At 39.3% G+C, this 20,168-nt stretch overlaps 2 long non-coding RNA genes across 2 annotated transcripts; both read left to right on the forward strand.

Moving 5' to 3' along the window:
* The first annotated feature begins 756 nt into the window (after positions 1 to 756).
* LOC107716182 (uncharacterized) lies at positions 757 to 9,516 on the forward strand. The gene is made up of 3 exons (XR_001637170.1): positions 757 to 845; positions 1,426 to 1,559; positions 9,487 to 9,516. It is a non-coding gene; the product is annotated as an uncharacterized LOC107716182 (long non-coding RNA).
* A 4,689-nt stretch (positions 9,517 to 14,205) lies between these two features.
* LOC107716185 (uncharacterized) lies at positions 14,206 to 15,506 on the forward strand. Its single transcript, XR_001637172.1, has 3 exons — positions 14,206 to 14,907; positions 15,311 to 15,358; positions 15,450 to 15,506. It is a non-coding gene; the product is annotated as an uncharacterized LOC107716185 (long non-coding RNA).
* The last annotated feature ends 4,662 nt before the right edge of the window (positions 15,507 to 20,168 follow it).

The raw sequence follows: 20,168 nt of genomic DNA on the forward strand, positions 1-20,168 counted from the left end.
AATTGAACATGACATGAAGTGTCTAAAATAAATGTGCACAGTTCACCTGAATGATGAAGTTTACTTTGACTGTATGGTTTGCACAAAATTAACAAACTACACTGAAACAAAATAACCAGAACATTAACAATAACTGATAGAGCTCGTGGTTTATCTGTCAATCAGATCAGCTCTCAGCCACTGATCTATGCTCGGGAGGTTTTCTTTTATAATTATCATTGGGTGATAGAAATGTTTTTAAAAAAAATAGTATTTTAGATGGAAATAATATCAAGACCCTTGATCACGTCATGATCTATTCTGTCGTGCAGCGCTCAAAATTGTGGACAACAGGTCCACCGTAAAATAACCTCTGAATCGTTTTTTTGAACTGGTTCTAATGACTTCTAATCACTTTTAGCGATCATGAGTGAGGCGAATGGTAGTAAAAATATAAAAATGAAAATAATCTTATACGGCTTTTAGCGAGCATGACGGGAGGTGAATGGTGCTTCTCAAACGGAAGGCTGCATCCTAAAATTCAGATGATCTCCGTACCGACTTGTTTTCTTTCAGTTTATTTTCGTGAATTTAAATGTGTACAGACTTCGTAGGATGCAGCCTTCCGTTTGAGAACCACCCACCCATAGATAAGCTTTCTTGAACTGAAAAGGGCTCTGAATGAGGAGTCGATTCCCCTTGATGGAATCGATTCCTAACTTTGGAATCAACTCTCGATTCCCAACGCCTCGGAATTGAGGAATCGATTCTTTTTGGAATCGATTCCCAGCCCTACCGTTATGTGCCTCAGTCTGAATCCAGCGCTGAACAGTGAACACCGAGAAATCTTCTAAAAACACCCGAAGGTAAGGTTGCTTAAAACAAGGATTTAATTTTCACTTCTCTGTGTATAGATTAGCTTATCTACCACAAGGTCCTGGACATTTTTAAAAGAAATTATCCACAAAAAAATTAAAGATATGACTACATTATTTTATTTTATGTAAAATTATTTGTTATTTCAAAATGGTATTTTACGTGTGTCGAGTTAGATTAGGGTTTCTGTTATCGACTATTAAATTAACAGATGAAGCCAGTGACCAATGGCCATTACGCCCTTCATACACGCTGCGTACGTTAACAGTTACCACATTATTTTGGCGTAACGTTAACGAATAGCCTTATAAGAAAATTAAATGAAGCTTGGTTGATTGATTAAGCCTATTATTTTGCATTCGTTCAGATCATGTGTAAGTTGTATAATAATGTGGCATGTTAATTTAAACCCCATCTTGATTATGCTAGCGGCTAACAGGTTTTTCTCACGTGAACCTCTCGTATCTTTTGTTGTTGTTGTTTTACTGAATGTGTTGACGTATAATTATTAAAAAAGTACACATTTTAAAAGCGCATTTCCTTACACTAAGCTGTCTTTATATTTATTAGTTGCGAAAAAACAAACAAATAACATTGGCCTTGTTTGGAGCTGGCATTCACCGACATAAACAAGATGGGCTGTAAGGTGCTGTGTCCCAGTGTTGCTCTCCTTGCTTATCTTATGATCTGTGAACATGTCCGAGGTGAGTATCTATCTATCTATCTAGATCTTTAATTAATTTTAACTACGATTACTACGAAACTTAAAGCTTTGTGGCTTTTGGTGTGTGTGTTAGCATTAAGATAATCTAAATGCTAGTGTAGAAAATTAACCTGCATCAGATATACGGATTTAACATTTACAGTCTCTCTGTCTTTTGGCAATACCATACAAAAATATTCATGACACATAACGTCTCCAGTTACTATCGTAGCCTAGGTTCCCTGAGAGCGGGAACCAGACACCACAGAGACATTTCTCCGTTATGGGAACACCTTCCCTTCCAACATTTCCTGAAGTCAAATTTCCAGTCAACTCAAATGAGTGGCCAATTGTTGCGAAGTATGCAAATCGCATGCAAATACTGACAGGCTCGAGAGGCAGTATAAGGCCATGTCCACAGGTACACTGGTATTTTTATAAACAGTTTTTCCTTCTTCCATTTAAAAAAAAATCTCCTTCCACATGAAAATGCAAACGCATGCTATGAAGCACTGTCAAGAGCATGCCAAACCAACAGGTGGCGATATAATCTCAACCGTAAAGCCATGTTGGCCAATCAGAAGCCTGAAAAAGTCTCCAGTAGGTGGTGATAACAGCGCAGGCGCTGACGTCACAAGCCAAAAACTCCGGTTTCGCTGTCTACACGATAACACTGCAACCGGAGTTTTTGAAAAACTTCACCCTGGCAGGCGTTTTCAAAAATAGTCGGTTTCAGTGAACTGGTGCTGCGTTTGCGTGTGGACGAACGGCCTAACCGCATAGAAAAAGCTGCGTAATAACCGCGTTCGTGTGGACAGGGCCTTGACGTCACAAGCCAAAAACTCCGGTTTCGCTGTCTACACGATAACACTGCAACCAGAGTTTTTGAAAATCTTCACCCTGGCAGGCGTTTACAAAAATGTTTTGTTTCAGTGAACTGGTGCTGCGTTTGCGTGTGGACGAACGGCCTAACCGCATAGAAAAAGCTGCGTAATAACCGCGTTCGTGTGGACAGGGCCTAAAATGCGGTGCACGCGACAATTTACGTCAGAATCTGATACTGAACACCGCTTTGCTGGTCGAGCAGCGAACAAGGCGACCTCCGTGATGTCTCGTTCCCGCTCTCAGGGAACCAAGGTTACGATAGTAACCGGAGACGTTCCCTCTCAAGCTTTCACGAGACATCACGGAGACATTTCTCCGTTATGGGAACGATATTCAATCCCGCCGTGAGAGAGGCTACGAGCAGTCTGCACAAGTCGCATACTCAGCGAAGATAGAACACACGATTCCCACAACCAATAGCGATGCTTGTTAGGCGGGCTTGCAGCTGATAGGTGGAGATAAGCCAATGAGCGTCTAAAGCCCAGGTATACGAAATTTGCATATCTGGTCAGTGATAACGTATGCTGCGCTGAGAAACAGGGCAGAAGCAACAACAACCACAGTATTGTGAGGGGGGCTGCACAGAGATAACGGTGTTAAGCAGCAGTATAACACATAAGATGATGATGGTACACCAATCGAATTAGACATTGAATAGCAGGAGCTGCACTGAGTACAGGGCAGACAACAGCAACAATAGCATATAGGGCTGGTCAGAGTAATTAATGTGCGAGGCAGCAAACACATGAATGGAGGTAGCATAAACGTGAATCAGTCACTCACCAACAGCACTTGGGAGGCTAAGGAATGAGTGTCCAGCTTGTAAAACCTGGCGAAGGTATTCTGAGAAGACCAGCCGGCTGCAAAGCATATATCCTGAATAGACATACCTCTCGACCACGCCCAGGAGGAGGCGATAGCTCTTGTTGAGTGGGCCCTAATGTGCAAAGGACATTCCAAACCTTGGCTTGTATAACAGCCGTGAAAGCGTCCACAATCCAGTGGGAAAGCCTCCTTTTTGACACTGCCCGGCCCTTCGCACAACCACCGTAGCACACTAAAAGCTGGTCAGATTGCCGAAAGCTGGCCGAACGGTCAATGAAAATCTTCAAGCCCTGACGGGGCACGCCAAAATCTGAGCGTCCGAATCACGCAAGGTCGAGGACTCAGAAGACAGGGCAGACAGCGAAACAGTCTGCGCTCTGAGGGGGTAGATGGTCATTTAGGCATGTAGCCCAGTCTCGGCCGGAGAGTGACGCTGCAGTCACCGGGTCCGAAGTGAATACAATCGCTGTCCACAGAAAACGCATGTAAATCCCAGGGGTCGAAATTAACTTTTTTACTTTGTAGCACTGGTGCTCCCAACTTCAAAAAGTTAGGAGCACTCACCAAAAATTAATGAGCACCACAACTACAAATTATATATTAACAGATTTTATCCTTACAATCTTTACTTTAAAGCAGATTTTAAATTGGTTTATATTAGCTGTCAATCACTCAGTCACTGCTTTCCGCTTACTAAGGCGAGAAAAAGAATGGGCTGAAGAAAAGAGAAAACGAAAATAACACTGACAGATTTCTTTTGTAAACAACCTAAAGTTAATCTGAGTTTGGTTAAACACAGAGAGAGAGAGAGCTCTTCTTTGGCGAGGGTTAGGATGGTGTATGCGGTGTTAAACTTTAAATTCAGCTCTGGCAATTGCATGGAACAGGTTAGGGGTGGCTAGGGGTTAGCGATATTGACAAAAAATTATATCTCTATTTTCTGGGATTTTATCGATAACGATAATTTGACTGCGTGTAACTGTGCTGATATTTTAAGGACTACAGTGGACAGCTGACTCCTAAAGTTTTTGATATTCTTTATCAAGCAAATGAAAGTATCAACAAAATTTATTTTTGCAATGCAAGACATGGCATCTAAAAACATTAGATGCATTTACACACAGTGTAATCAACATTGTGTAATCAATTTTTTATTGTACTTTTTGTAATATTTCATTCATTTTATTTATAGCCATGTAAACGTAGTCATTGTTAATAAGTGAGTCATTGGGATTGAACCGAATCATTTAAATGGTTGATTCATTCAGGAACGAAACACCGTCATGTTGCTCAGAGACACAAAACAGTGCTGTGGCTTAGTTTGGAATTATTTTTGTTGGCGAAATAGAGCAAAAACAGGCAATATGGTGTCTAAAACGTAAGTCTCTTAATATTCATTCATTGTTTATCTTATATAAAATCAATATCACATTTGAAATCATGCTGATTTTTGGAGGAAAAAACGGCACTCTTCTTGTGGTATTGATTAACTATATGAAATGATATAAAAGCCCCATATCTTGAATTTTGTGATGCGTTTTAATAGAATGAATCATGCAGCAAAAGAACACACTCTAAATGCGCACGCGCACTAGTCTAACCTACTAGACTTCATCACGTCATGTATGCGTGCACGTTTTGTTTGGATTTTGCAATATACTCGATAATGTCAAACCGCACATCGTAAAACAACAATTACGAAATGTGTAGATTCAGTGGCGAACGCTGTTACCTGCAAACTCCGTCCCACAGGCTTTGTTTTTTTTCTTAACTTTCTGCAATGCCAAATGTATCTCCAATTATAGAATCACCCATATGCGACCAAAATGGTCGCAATTTCGAGCCTTGAATCGCCTATGCGCTTAGCCGAAGCGAGGGCAAGAAGAAGTGCAGTGTGAGAGATAGCTCCTTCATAGCAATGGATGCTAAAGTCTTGAATGGTGGCTGTGAAAGAGCTCTTAACACCACCTCTAGGTCCCAGGGCGGAACTGAAGGCGGACGTGGGGGATGCAATCTCCTCGTCCCCTTAAAGGGTTAGTTCACCCAAAAATGAAAATTAGCTTGTGTTTTACTTACGCTCGAAGCATCCTAGGTGTATTTGACTTTCTTCTTTCAGACGAATCCAGTCGGAGTTATATTAGAACTGAAGGCGGACGTGGGGGATGCAATCTCCTCGTCCCCTTAAAGGGTTAGTTCACCCAAAAATGAAAATTAGCTTGTGTTTTACTTACGCTCGAAGCATCCTAGGTGTATATGACTTTCTTCTTTCAGACGAATCCAGTCGGAGTTATATTAAAAATTGTCCTGGCTGTTCCAAGCTCTATCATTAGAGTCAGCGGGTGTTGCAGTTGAACAGTCCACAAGTCGTCAAATAAAGCTCTTGCATTCATAATAAAACGGTCTGTCCATAGCAGGAGATTCGCTGACTGCTTGTACAGAGCCTTGGATCGTACGCCCCCTTGATGATTTATGTACGAAACCACAGACGTTGTCGGTGCGAATCAGTACATGTAGCTGTTCCAGCTGCGGCCGAAAATCCTTTAAAGCTAAGAATACTGCTTCCAGCTCCAAGCGGTTTATGTGCCACCGGCTCTGAGGTTCTGACCACAGCCCTGAAGCCGGCATGCCCTCGCACACTGCTCCCCATCCGTCAAGTCGACGCGTCCGTCGTGACCACGACACGTGACGTCACCAAGCCGAGGGGAACCCCCCGGGGCTGAAGAGATCTTTGCGCCACGGCCTCAGAGCTTCGATGCAGCCGCAGGAGACCGCGATGCGTAAACGGTCTGAAGTCCACGCCGTCCAAGGGACTCGAGATTTCAGCCATAACTGCAGCGGGCGCATGTGTAGTAAACCCAGATGACAAACCGCTGATGCCGTTGCCATGAGTCCCAGCAGCCTCTGAAATTCCTTCAAGTGAACAGAGCTGCCCAGTCTGAAATGGCACAGGGAAGACAAAGTGGCCGCCAAGCGCTCTCGAGCACGTTATAGATTGACTCGGGGCGAGAATGCTCTTATGCACATTCACACACAGCCCCAAGAACTCCCAAGTGACGAAGCAGTTTGTCTATATGGCTGGCTATAGTGTGTCCCGTGACTGAGCTAAGATCAGCCAGTCATCCAAATAATTGAGAACGCGCATCCCGCTCGCTCTGAGGGGGGCGAGAGCTGCGTCCATGCTCTTCGAGAAAGTGCGCAGGGCCAAAGCCAGCCCAAACGGGAGAACAGAGTACTGGTACGCTGTGCCCTCGAAAGCAAATCTCAGAAAGCGTCTGTGATGCGGTGCTATCTGAATGTGAAAGTACGTGTCCTTTAAATTCACGGACACAACCAGTCCCCGGGGCGAATTCATGCTAGGATCTGTTTCAGCGTTATCATCCTGAACGTACCCTTGCAGAGTGCTCTGTTGATGGGCCTGTGATCTAGAATCGGGCGGAGTCCTCGATCTCTCTTGGGCACCGCAAAATTGAGGCTGTAAAACCCACTCTCCAGCTCGCTCGGAGGGACTCGTTCTATTGCTGTTTTCCGAGCAGGTTGCATACCTCTTGTCTCAGAACCAGGGCATTTCGAGGCAATGTTAGAGACTGCACTACGGTGTTGAAACGGGGTGGTCTGCGTCAGAATTGAACGGCGTACCCACACTCTATCACACCGAGTTACCAGCGCGAGATTCCCGGAATAGTTTCCCACGCGCTCAGGAACTGACATAGCAGCTTTAGCGGTTTAGTCGTAGGATGCGCCAGCGAGTGCTGCGTGGCTATAACCTGTGTGGGCAGCAGCTCTGCACCGCTCTATGGCGGGGCAAGTGGCGCTACATTGACTGAGTGAGGAGGAAAGAGCTCTTTTGTGCAAATGTATGCATTTTTTAATGATCACACACTAATCAAACACAAATCTGAACAAATTTGAGACAGCTTGTGGCGCTTGGGGGCTGGGCCGATCGCGTACGCTTCCCTCCTCTCTGGGCTGTCAGGACGACAGCTTGGCTGCTGATGGCGGGCGGGAGTCACGGCACGGACTCCTCTGCTTGCTGTGGCGCCTCTTCCCGGGTCCCTTTACACTTTTCTCCGCACATCCGGCTCCTGGCGAGGGGCAGCAGCGGTCAGCGGCTGCGGGCCTGGTGTCCCTGCACTGCGATGAGCCGTGCGCCAAAGAAGACCTCGATCTCACAGTCTGGTGTTGGAAAGCGTGCCTTGGTGTAACGTGGCTCATAGCTTTGCATGGCGTGCTTTTTAACCGGTGTGGGCGGCGGCATCTGCGCCTGTCACTACAGACTGTGAATGTCACTGAAGCGGGGGCTGGTATCATGTGAATAAGAGAGCAGTGTCTTCCAAACACGGCAGCCGCTGATGAGGGGCTGGTATTGTGTGAATAAGAGAGCAGTGTCTTCCAAACACGGCAGCCGCTGATGAGGGGCTGGTATCGTGTGAATGAGTGAGGAGCCAGTGATTGTGCTTTGCACACGGCAGAACGCTGCTCTGAGGCGGGGGGCTGCACACTTAGACAGTGGGTTGTGCGGCATCTGCAGCGACATGAGAACCCATAGCTCCAGTATCTGCACTCGGTTCTCCGCTCCGCCATGGAAGGGGGACGTGAGAAGCCGGGCTGATGTCCTGCAGGTTCGATGGGTGAGAGGAATGCGGACATTTTGTCGGCATGAGCTCATCACCAGAGTCCTTAAGGTCCACCACTGATCGAGGGCAGACGGACTCATCTGGCATCTGAAGAAAAATGTCATACTCACCTGAACGCTGCAGAGGAGCGGCAATCCAGGCACCGCCCTCTGATGAGCAAACCTCAACTGTGAGCTGTAAATAGTTTATAAGCTATATTCTTAGGTTGTTCAGCAAAGTGAAGGAAAAGATTCTGACGTAATTGTCGCGTGCACTGCATTTTATACTGCCTCTCGAGCGCGTCAGTATTTGCATGTGATTTGCATACTTCGCGACAATTGGCCAGTCATTTGGACTGGCGTAAGCCAAAAGGACTTCAAGAAAGGTTGGAAGAGAAGGTGTTCCCATAACGGAGAAATGTCTCCGTGATGTCTCGTGAAATGTATCGTTTTGTTTTTCCAGGAAACAGGCATGAATAGTATATCCATTTTTTTCCTACACCCTATGACGCTTTCAGTGAATTATGGGAGTAACTTCCACAGAAGTGTAAACAATCAGATACTGACAATAAACTTGTTTAATGATTAGCTCTAAAAAATGCCACATATAAGCATTTACAAAATGGGAGATTCTTAGTACATTCCAGTGAATTATTTGTGGGATATTGTTCATTAAATCACAATAGCAGACCATGGGCACAGTGTCTTTTGTTTTTTTTATATTGTTACAGCAGAAAAGTAAAAGAAAATAATCAGATGGATGGAACACAGAGAACTTAAGAGGTTTTGAAACATATAAAACCTGACATATAAATGGGGTGTATCTACGTATAATAGATAGATAAAAATAAAGAATGACGGAAAACATATAGCTCATTCAGTCAATCTAACAGATAAGGATTATTTGTAGTGCACCCTTAAAATATGAAATCATTTGTTTCAGTGTATTTGAATGACAATTGGCTAAACCAGAAGTGCTGCCCATATGTTTAAAAACACAGTAAGACATTCCCTCAGACAAAGGTGGATAACATATTTCTATTCTAAGAATTGTCTGGTGCTGTAATATAATATTAAGAAAGGGCACTTTGTGACTTTGTGTTTTCTGTAAACTGTGTATAGCCTCGTAGCATAATGTTGATACTAGTAACTAATAATGCTTTGCAAACAGAAAAGTTTTAGCTTAATGCTTGATCCTAATCGGGGTCGCAGCATGCCGCTACTGTACACAGAAATAACCAAAATCTTCACTGGTAAACATGGTACATGCACATGACTTCCATTTGCTTTTGATCATGAAATGGATGCATAAAGTTTGATAAAGTATGAGCAACATGGGAAAAAAAAGTAAAAACTGGTAATAAACTTTAATTAGCTGATCTCATTCAAGCATTGTAATTTAATTTCAACTGCACGTCTTACTCAAGTGAGTAAATCATACTAATTTACTATTGTTTAAAAAGATAATCTAATCACCTCCTAGTAATGTTTTTTTCAAATATAAGAATAGAATGGAGCAGAAGTTGTACTAATAATAATAATTATGATGATCAAAATAGTACTGCGTCAGATTACTGTAACGCATATGTTTTGTTTATTTCCACAGCGGAATGTACACAGCCTTCTTTTGCATCAAGAAATGTCATTTTATCAGCAAACCATCTCTCGAGACACTAGTGTTTCCCACAGACTTGCAAATACAAATTGATTCTCTGCCAGCAGGAGGCGCTGTTGGAGCGGAGATATAGCGGTTTCCCCGGTAACGGCTGTAATCAAATACAAAATGCTAGGAAAGACTAAATGAAAATGACATCAAAGCTTTTCTGAAGATGGTCGACCTCAGGCACACAGTCACTCAATTAGGATACTCTGAATTCATTAACCCTCAAATGGTCCTCATTTCCTGTTTACACTTCTGGTCTTTGGGGCCAATATGACCCCAAAATTGATAGTTATTGTAAAAAATATATAAATTTTTAATCATACAAATAATATCATTTTTTTGTTTACTTCTCATCTATACATTAAAGCTGTGTTTTGGGAGATATGAAATACTTTTGTACCTATTTTTGTACAAAATTCCTCAACTACACCATTAGCTTTCATGTGAAATATCACATTTTTAGGAAAAAATCACTTAAATGATTATCTAAATTTGATTTAAGTTGTTTCTGGATATTGATCTAGGTGTTGGGTGTAGAATTCTGCCATCTGGCGGTTAGAGAAAAACTTGTAGAAATTAGAGTTTTTGAAAGAATTGTGTAATGACCATAAATATCCAGCAGAGGTCCATAGAGATCCATTCATTTTTCTGGAAGTGGCCAACTGCTCCTCTCACAACTTTTCTGATATATATTTTGTAAATATATATATTGAAACATTATAAAATACATAAAAAACAGTATTTTTCTAAAAGGTTAGACTTTGTTTTTGTTGTTTGAGGTATTTTGCAATAATGCCACATAAATTTGCAGAAATGCCACACAAGTTTGCATGCACATATTTTTTCAATCTAAAAAGTAAAATCAAAACAATTTTATTTTACTTAAATGTAAATAAAACCAACACCAAAAAAAAAAACAACTGCAATAAGCAGGTATGAATGGTGGGTGTGTGTGTGTGTGTGTGTATACGTGAGTGAGTATGCTCGTTCCACATTGTATTTGTGCTCTAGTATCAGACCTTCGTTTTTGTGTGGACATTTTCAGATTTATGCAGGATTTATTGATTTTATTTGCCAATTTCTATAAAAATGTCCTCTGTTGCAGTCACGTGTGTGTTTGTGTGTGCGTGTGAGTGAGCATGTCTTTTCTACATTGCATTTGTGCTCTAGTACTAGGCCTTCATTTCTGTGTGGAAATTTTCAGATTTATGCTGGATTTATTGATTTTTTTTTTTTTGACAAATGGAAAAAAATAGAGATTTTTTTTTGCATTTCCCATTCATTTTCAATTGGGGTCATATTGACCCCAAAGACCAGATTTGTAAAAAAAAAAAAAACAGTATTTTTTTTTGGGGGGGGTCAGTAAATTTAAAAAAAATATATTTTTTAAATTTATATTTAAAAAATATAAATTAATTTTTATAAATAAAAATAAATATTTTTATTTATAAATAAAAATAACATATTTATAATGTTAAAGATTTCTATTTCAGATAAATTTTGCTTTGAAATCACAGGAATAAATTACATTTTAAAATATATTCAAATAGAAAGTTATATTTAATTATACATTTTTAAGTCACTTGCGAAACAATGCAATTGACGCAAACGTTATGTGGCAGTTACTTTCAAACGCGGATTTGCTCTATTTTTGTCCCACTACCATAGACATCAATGTTTGTATCTGAATTATAAACTTTCATCCGTGCGTACACGTGTTGTGATTTAAAGGAGACATATGCTTCTTTTTACAATATGTAATATAAGTCTCTGGTGTCCCCAGAATGTGTCTGATTTAACTATATTAGTTTAAACTTCTGATGTACAGTTTTCTGAGTGCACACATTTGAAGCACATGGACAGAAAGCGGCTGTCACAGCATGTGAGTACTGAACTAAGTTCACATTCTCACAAGTTTACGTCGGTTATGTCTGTGAAGGTAAACAGCTGGGAAATAAATCGCATGTTTATTTTAGATCTGTGTGGCAGCAGCAATATACAGTAAATAAATGAATAAATCCACTGCTCTCTTGTCTCCTCTGAGGCTGTGACTCTAAATAGTGTTCTGTGCTTTTCAGTGCAGCCAAAGCAGTGTTAATTTAGTTGACAAATAATTTTCGTCAACAACATATTTTCACTGACGATAACAATGTCAATATGGGGGAGTAAGAGAAGAGCAGACGTGTATAAATCTGTCAACGCAAGAGAAAACTCAATTCAGTCCGGTTTTCTGAGCACAGAAGTGCGTCTCTCAGCGCGCGAGTACTCTTTCGCGTCGCATGAATGGAGAATTGTCCGTTTTGACGAGTATTCGCGTAAATACAGTTGATTACGTCTTAAGTGAACGTAAACCGTAGGGAGAACGTGTATCAGTGCATTGCATCCATTGCAGCTGTGCATTCGGTTTTAAAGGGACAGCAGCCTAATTTAGTTCCTATTGTCCGAGTCATTGATGTTAATCAAGCAACAACAGAAAGACAGAAAATCATGCACTGCTCTTGACTGAAAAACTTTAGTAGCCCTAAAGATTAATCTAAATTTATTTATAGAAATAAATGTGTCTGCTTGAAAGAATGAAGAATATGGTAAACCAGTTGCTATAAAGAATGCATAAATTAGCCTATATAACCATTGGTATTTCATGAAAACGAAGACCATGTTCTTGTTCTTTATGAGAAGTGGGTTTATTTAATTTTAACATAAAGGCATGTTGTGTGTCACCGCAGTTAAATCGGTGTCTATCATGATAAAACCTTAATATCAAACCTATATAAGGAGTTTGGAAATTTTAGAGAAATGCTTAATAAATGCACTGTAACTAAACCCATTAGATTTTAACCGACTAAATTTACTGTAGATTTAGTCGACTAAAACTAAAAACAATTCAGATGACTAAAATATGACAAACTAAATGGCATTTTAGTCAAAAGACTATGACTAAAACAATCAAAATTTGCTGTCAAAATTAACACCGAGCCAAAGGCAGAACAGTTAGCATGTTTTGCTCAAACTTTTGCCATGGCATTAGAGCTGGTACACCGTTGTCACTTGCGAAATCAAAATGACGGCGCCGTGGGTGCTTTCAGATTAAGGGGCGGTAATATTATAATGAGATCCCTTTGCAACGTCTCAAGGGGAGCGAAATCAGACTCACTCATTTTTTCAGACGCTTGCAGAAAAAAGCTTATCAAAACAAAGTTACTGGGTTAATCTTTTTCACGTTTCCTTGGTTGGTAGATGCACCGGGGACCTGATCATAGCACTTAAAACCTGGAAAAGTCAGATTTTCATGATATGTCACCTTTAAGGCAGACATTTTTCATGAGAAATTCTTTTGTGTGTACAAATACACTATACACAATTACTGGTGAATGAGACCCATTGTTCTAAAGGTCCTTACAAAACCCTCCCCAGTGGTGATGGTAGCAATGAAAGCAGATGAGTAGATGAGATTTGTGGGAGGAACCTGGCACAAATTTGTACAGCGCATACACAAATGCACAAATGTTACTTTTAACACATGCAATCCTGCCACATACTGTTAAAGATAATTTTGACACAATAAAATTCTTAACAGAATTAAATAATTTATATTTAAAGTGAATGAAAGTGAGTGAATCATTTCATCATTAAAAAATTTCCCCCCACCTCTGCTAAAATGATAAATGAGCTGTTGTCAGTACAATTATCTGTATCATTGCCAATAAAGCATTAACATCTATTAACTCTAAGAATAAATAACACTCTTTAGCATTTTGTGATACCTGCACTTGTACTGACAACTTGATACCTTTTTAGCTTTTTTATATTGGCCATTATTTTATCAGTTTACATAAATGTCAGTTCTACTGCAGAAAGATTCTTGCAGATAAGCAGTGTTGCCAAGTCCGCGGTTTTCCCGCGGAATTGGGCTACTTTAACACTGTTGCCGCGGGTTGTTGTTCATGTCCGCGGGTTGAAGCGACCTCAATAACGTGATATTTAGCCCCTGGAATGTGAATTTTACTGGAAGATCCCCGCCGAAAAACGTGTATTTTACCCCCGAATGCGATTTTTACAGGGGAACCCCCCTCGAAACATGATTGGACTAGTTTTATTGCGAAAACCTGGCAACCCTGTTCATTAGTGCCACCTGCTGTCAGAGAGTGCATCTCATTCAGACCTGCTGTTGTTTCGCGCAGATGTTTTATGTAGCAAATAAATAAATAACACCTAAAGTCAGACCATTCTGTTTTTGTTTTAAATCCTGAAATTAATCTAAATCAAATAAAAAAACAACTACCTGTGCAGAACTTGATTAAAATGCAGTGGTTGCCTCTAATTTCAAATGGCTAGATATTTTTGTTTAAAGCCAGTTTGTTTGTTATAAAGCAAATAGCCAATAAATAAATTTGCTTAAAAATCAGTATCAGTATCAGAATCCAATTTGCTAGTTAAAAAAAAAGAAAGAAAAAAATCTGAATTCTGAATCAGCTATGACCGGCGCATCACTAATTAAAATACTAAGTAAAAGGCCTCAAATTTGAAGTACAATCTGGGATGTCTTTTTCTATCAATTCTTCAATAGGTAGATCTTGTCTTTCATAAAGGCCGAGGTCAGGGATCTTGGGCCTAAAAAGGTTGGTGACCACTGATATAAGAGATCATTGTACTATAAAAAGATCCTGTAAGTTTCAGAACTCAAAACTTTCTCATTAGTCCAAAAACAGCTTATATTGAAGAAAATCTGCCAAATCGACAGGTTGCGCGGAATGTACCACTTTATGACATAGTGTTGCTAAACCCCGCCTCCGCAGAAGATCAACGCCTGCTTTTACATGACTGCCTGTTTAGCTCTGCCAACTGATTCACGCGTGTAGTGTAAATAAGAGAGGCAAACTCAGGTCTATGTAGTAACCAAATGATAAAGATGCTCCAAAGACAAGATGCTGTGCAGTGCCAAGCTGTGGAAAAACACAATCTTTGCATAACCTTCCATCGGATTCCAACATTAGGAAAGAGTGGATGAAGTTTATTTTTAATGAAGATCCAGACCGCGTCAGTAAGAACTTGAAAAAAGGCAGTTCATGACCTTTTAATGTTATTAGATCTTTGTAATGGGCCTGTTAGGAGAATGATCTCTCTTTTTTTTTTTTCGTTTTTTTTTTTCTCTTAGCATGAGTCTAATCTCTGGTATAATTGCATAACTGTTTACTTAAACTGTCTGTCCACTGTATCTTTTTTTTAAATAATCTACTCCATCTATAACCTTATCCATCTGTTTGTATTAGAATTTAAAAATTTTTCCTCTTTTATGGTTTCCTAACTGTATTTTTTTTTATGCCACAGGAGACACAACACCTACAAGTACAAGTACAAGTACACGTAAGTATTAGTAAAAAAAAAAAAAAAACATTTTTACTATACTATTCAGTAGAGCTGATTCCTCTTGTCAGTAACGGTCACCCTTGGCTCCTTGATCTGAAATGTATGAAACTGGTGGATTATGAAATGTGATAATTCTAGTATTTCTGTAAATGCAAGTTCATATATTTGACGGAGTGTGACAGCTCAGAGATTGAGTATCTTATAATAGGCTGGTTTCTGAGCATTCTGCAGGTCATGTCATATTTCTAGTTAGACATTGTAGTTAGTTTTAAATGAATATTTACTTCTGGGTTATGGTTAATTTTGTTGCAAGTGTTACAAAGGGATTTCACATTTTACAAAGTGTTTGTCTTAATCCATTAAACAATGTATTTATTTATTTTGTTTTATTTATTTTTAGCAGCTCCATGGGTTGTTGCAATGATTGTGATTGTTGTGATTGGTCTGGGTAAGTCAGTCTGCATATTTCACATGATAATCTACATGTCCTATACCTTCTTATTCAATACAGTTGTAACTTCTCTTTCTTTTATTTTTAGATTAGCCACAAATGAGGGTTCATCACTAAGATCAAATAAAGCAGTTTATGAACTTCAGCAAACAGTCTCTTTTTTGTTGTTGTTGTTTTATTCCCCAAATGCTAAATATGTTCAAGTGAAAATTAATTATAATATATACAGAATAAAGAAACAAATAAACAAAATCAAGACCTTGTCCTTGATTTTACACCAAAGAAATCGTCTTTTAGTACTTATCTGAGAGATTATGATCCATTCCGTGGCAAAAATGAATTATTCTTTCCGAAGAAAAACATTGAGTGCGTTGATTAAAAAAGAGAAAACTGGGTTCTGTGTGGTATGGTCTCGACAGGGCATCAGGAACCACATTACACTGTCCTTTACGGTACCGCACAATGAAATGAAACCCCTGGAGCCGTATTGTCCACCTTACTAACCTGGAGGATGGCTTTGGATGTTGGAATGCCCAGACCAATGCAGCATGATCTGTTACCACCTCAAAAGGTTTGCCCTCCAGGTAATGTCGCCATTTTTCCACAGCCCATACGACTGCTAGACACTCTTTTTCTGATGTAGAGTATGCTCTCTTCGCTCCCCTCAAAAGCCGAGATGCATATGCCACCACCCGTTCTTGTCCTTCATCTTCTTGAGTTAAAACTGCCCCCAAACCATACTCACTGGCGTCTGTCTGGACTTTAAAAGCACGGTTAAAATCAGGTGAGACTAAAACCGGAGCACTGATGAGATCTTGTTTGATTGTCTCAAAGGCTCGTTGGCAATCTTCAGACCAGATCCATTTTGCACCTTTTTTCTTTAGAGCGTGAAGTGGAGCAGCTTTCTCAGAAAAATTCTTTATAAACCTGTGATACCAGCCTGAAAGACCCAGAAATCTTTGGACCTCCTTGACTGTTGTAGGTACTGGGAATGACTGGACAGCCGATATCTTCTCCGGATCGGTCTTGACTCCATCTGCAGAGATGACATGACCTAGAAATGTCAGTGACGGCTTGATGAAGTTGCATTTCTTCAAAATTAAGAGACAAACCCGCTTTGTGAAGACAAGTGAAAACTTTCTGGAGATGTTGAATGTGGGTTGAAATAGAAGGAGAGTAAACCACAATATCATCAATGTAGACCATGCAGAATTTGTTTTTGTGCTCTCTTAGCACCTGTTCCATAAGCCTTTGAAAAGATGCTGCTGAGTTTTTAAGGCCGAAGGGTAGACATAAAAATTCATATAATCCTGAAACTGTACAAAACGCTGTTTTTTCCACACTGGACTGTTCCATCTCCATTTGCCAGTACCCACTTTTGAGGTCTAAAGTACTGAAAACCTTGGCTCCTTTCAGTGATTCCATGATATCTGTAATTTGTGGCATAGGATAGGCATCCAGGTGAGTCTTTGCATTCAGTCCTCTGTAATCTACACAGTCTCATATTCCCATCCTTCTTGTCTACCACTACTACTGGTGATGCCCACGGAGAGGTAGAAGGCTAGATGATTTTCTTTTCAAGCAATTCTTTCATTTGCCCTTCAATAAAATCATTTTTAAAAACAGAGAATCTGTATGGCTTTTTTTCTTACCGGCTGCTGATCAGTTGTGATGATCTGGTGTCGTATAACGTTGGTTCGGCCTATGTTTTGTGTGCATACCGTTGGCCATTTCAACATCAGGTCTTTAAGCTGTGCTTGTATTTCTGGTGTTGTTTCAGCATGCATAGCAGCTTCGACGATGAGGTGATGGTCTGCCTCACTGATGGGATCCGGGATAGCCATGTAAAAATGGTTTGTGGACGGTCCATCATGTGAAAAAAAGGGAATGTGCATTTCTTTTGTGCATCATCAGGAAGATGAAAGTGCAAAGTGTTAAAATCCAAAACCATTTTAGACTTTTGCAAAAAGTCAAGACCCAGAATTATGGATACCGCTAAATCCTTATCTTCCATCACAAAAAAATTCCACTTCAAACTTTTCTTCTTTGACCTGACACATCCATTAGAATTTTTTATTCCATTACTCTAAGTATATGGAAAAACTGTGACAGAAATTTCACTCTGTTACACAGTCACCAAACCTTTTGTTAAGTTGTAGCAGTGTTATGCTTTAAAAATGAGTTTGGGTTCCAGGGGGAAAAAAAACAACAGTTCTAAAATAATTTTTTCCAAAAATATAATCAGTCAGCTCATTTTTTATAATGAACAAAATGCAAAGAAACAGAGAATGTTTTAATTTTACCTTTTTGATAATGACTTTATATTCTGAAAAATAAGTCTTACCTGATTATCACACCAAAAATTGCATTGTTGAGAGAGAGAAACCGAGAGAGAAAAAAAGATGTTAACGTATAATAAACATGTTTGTTTTTTTTTTAAGTTCTCGTCACTCCACAACAAATCGTTATTTTGCATTCCTGTTCTGAATACTGTTCAATTTAAAGTAAACTTAATGTATATTTTAGTATAATTTATTATTAACAACATTTATTATAATCTATTTAAATCATAACTGAATCTACTGGTGTGTGAGAAATGTGCTAAACATATACACTTGGGCTGATATTCCTCCCTCACTGAGCATAAATCCAATTGTGCACTTCGTCCAATCCCCCTGACAACTGTCACACAGTATCAGTTTTGTTTTTATTTGTGAAATATTCAAGAAAATTAGTTTTGTTGTCCTTTTTATGTAGGATTCTGACATTGTTAAAATAAGAATTTGGTCTTTTTTTTAATTACAATCAAGGTTAATCATTTGTAACACAATTTCTTTCTGTTTATTAGGTGTGGTTGGGATGCTGTGTTTCAAAAAGAATCGGTAAGTTATTTGCGCTGTCTCAGTTGCTCCTTATGTGATTTCTAGGCTGTTGTTCTTATACTCTTATATTGGGTAATAAATGAATACTTTGCATTCAGTGGTTGCAAAACAGGAGGAAGGTTTGGGTAAGATTTCCACACATTTTCCATGGGAAATGGAGATTCCTTTGAGGTGAAGGTTTAGTATACCAGCTGTTTAGTCATGCACATGCTGACTGTTGGATTGCAGCTCAAAGCATGAGTATTTTGAAAAGGTGATGACTCTTCCTTGGTGTAGAACTAGACTACCCATAATCCTGCAGAGAACGCCATCTTTCAAAGAAATCTCTGCTCCCATGAATCATTGCAAATGACACTTGAGTCAGTATCCCAATTACCCCGCTCAAGCCGTGATCCTATTCACAGGGCTCCTGACTGTGAATACTGTATGTAGACGTTCCCTTTTCCAAAAATCTTATTTTTGCAGATATATCTGCATACATTTATTTTTTGATCAGTTGTATCATTTTTAGTTTTAGATATGTCATTCACAATGCTCCACAAGCAGTTCATTCTATCATGAGCATTTAAGTGCCCATTTTTATTCTACTTTTTGCTTCAAATCAAGAGATTCATCTTGGTGGTTTCAGCAGAGAATGCTGAAAAAGTAGACACTTTTTTTGAGCAGGTAGTTAAATATATATGCAATGTATCAAACCACAAAATGCTTCATTGTGCATAAAAATTCTCAGGAAAGAAGCTCCCATGAAAAATTATTGTGGAAAATTCTTCACTTCTGCAACCATTAATGCTGATAGTCTACATGGGAGGCTGTGTGCTGCTGTTTTGTTTTTGCTTGTTTTTTGTGGGGGGGATTTCTGTGTTTAGCTATGGGATGAGGTCTTATAAGTGTCTGCTGGATTGAGGTTTAATATACCCAGTTATTTAGTCATGCACATGCTGACCATCACTGCGACTTTTGGATTGCAGCTCAAAACGTTCTGACAAGGTGGCAACTAATAATCAAGATGATCCATTATAACACCCTCACATACGTGGTAAGGACAATGGGAACTATGGATCTCTGCAACTTTCTCTAAGACACCGGCAACATGCATAGCTGCTTTCTTTACCACAAGGCTGACAAAAAAACGTTCAGTCAACATTGTCCTTAAAATCATCATTACAAGGAGCAATCAATTGAGATATTTAGTGGTAGTTTAATCATTCAACTAGAAAAAAGGATGTTCATAACATGATTACAATGCATTGCTCTGATTGCAAATCTAGTGACGTGAACTGCTCATTTGAATCTGTAGAATATACAATGTATGTTTCACAACAACGCCCAACAAAACACATTGTAAAATAAAAACATACTGAACATGAATCCTACTGGACATGGCATGTTGAAGGCATGTTTTGAATGGAATATTGCTCCAGTGAGCTTAAATATACAATAGTCACTTCAATATACTTTGCATCCTGTTGTACAGCCAACAGCAAAATTCTGAAAAGCTATTTTCATTTAACAACAAATTTAAGTCTACTATAAATCATTCAATCTTTATATTTTTTTAATTTTGCGCATCTCATAAATTAATTCAAACAATTATCCATTGAAAATACATGAATACTAGGTACTTCTGACACTTTTATTACACTCTTAAAAAATGCTGGGTTGTTTCAACCCAACTTTGGGTCAAATATGGACTAACCCAGCTGTTGGGTTACATTTTTAAATGAAATTTTTAACCCAAAAGTTGGGTTAGTCCATATTTGACCCAAAGTTGGGTTGAAACAGACTGGTCCGTCTTAGGCACTTAAATTGTACATTTGGCATTATTAAATATTGGAAACTCTTAATTCTCTTAATGAAAAAACATACAAATCTAGTACAATACGAGAAACAAACCACCAGATTTAAATGACAAGCTTGACAAGCTA

This window comes from Sinocyclocheilus rhinocerous, unplaced genomic scaffold (assembly GCF_001515625.1).
Source record: "Sinocyclocheilus rhinocerous isolate Xijiao unplaced genomic scaffold, SAMN03320098_v1.1 scaffold148, whole genome shotgun sequence".
NCBI lineage: Eukaryota > Metazoa > Chordata > Actinopteri > Cypriniformes > Cyprinidae > Sinocyclocheilus > Sinocyclocheilus rhinocerous.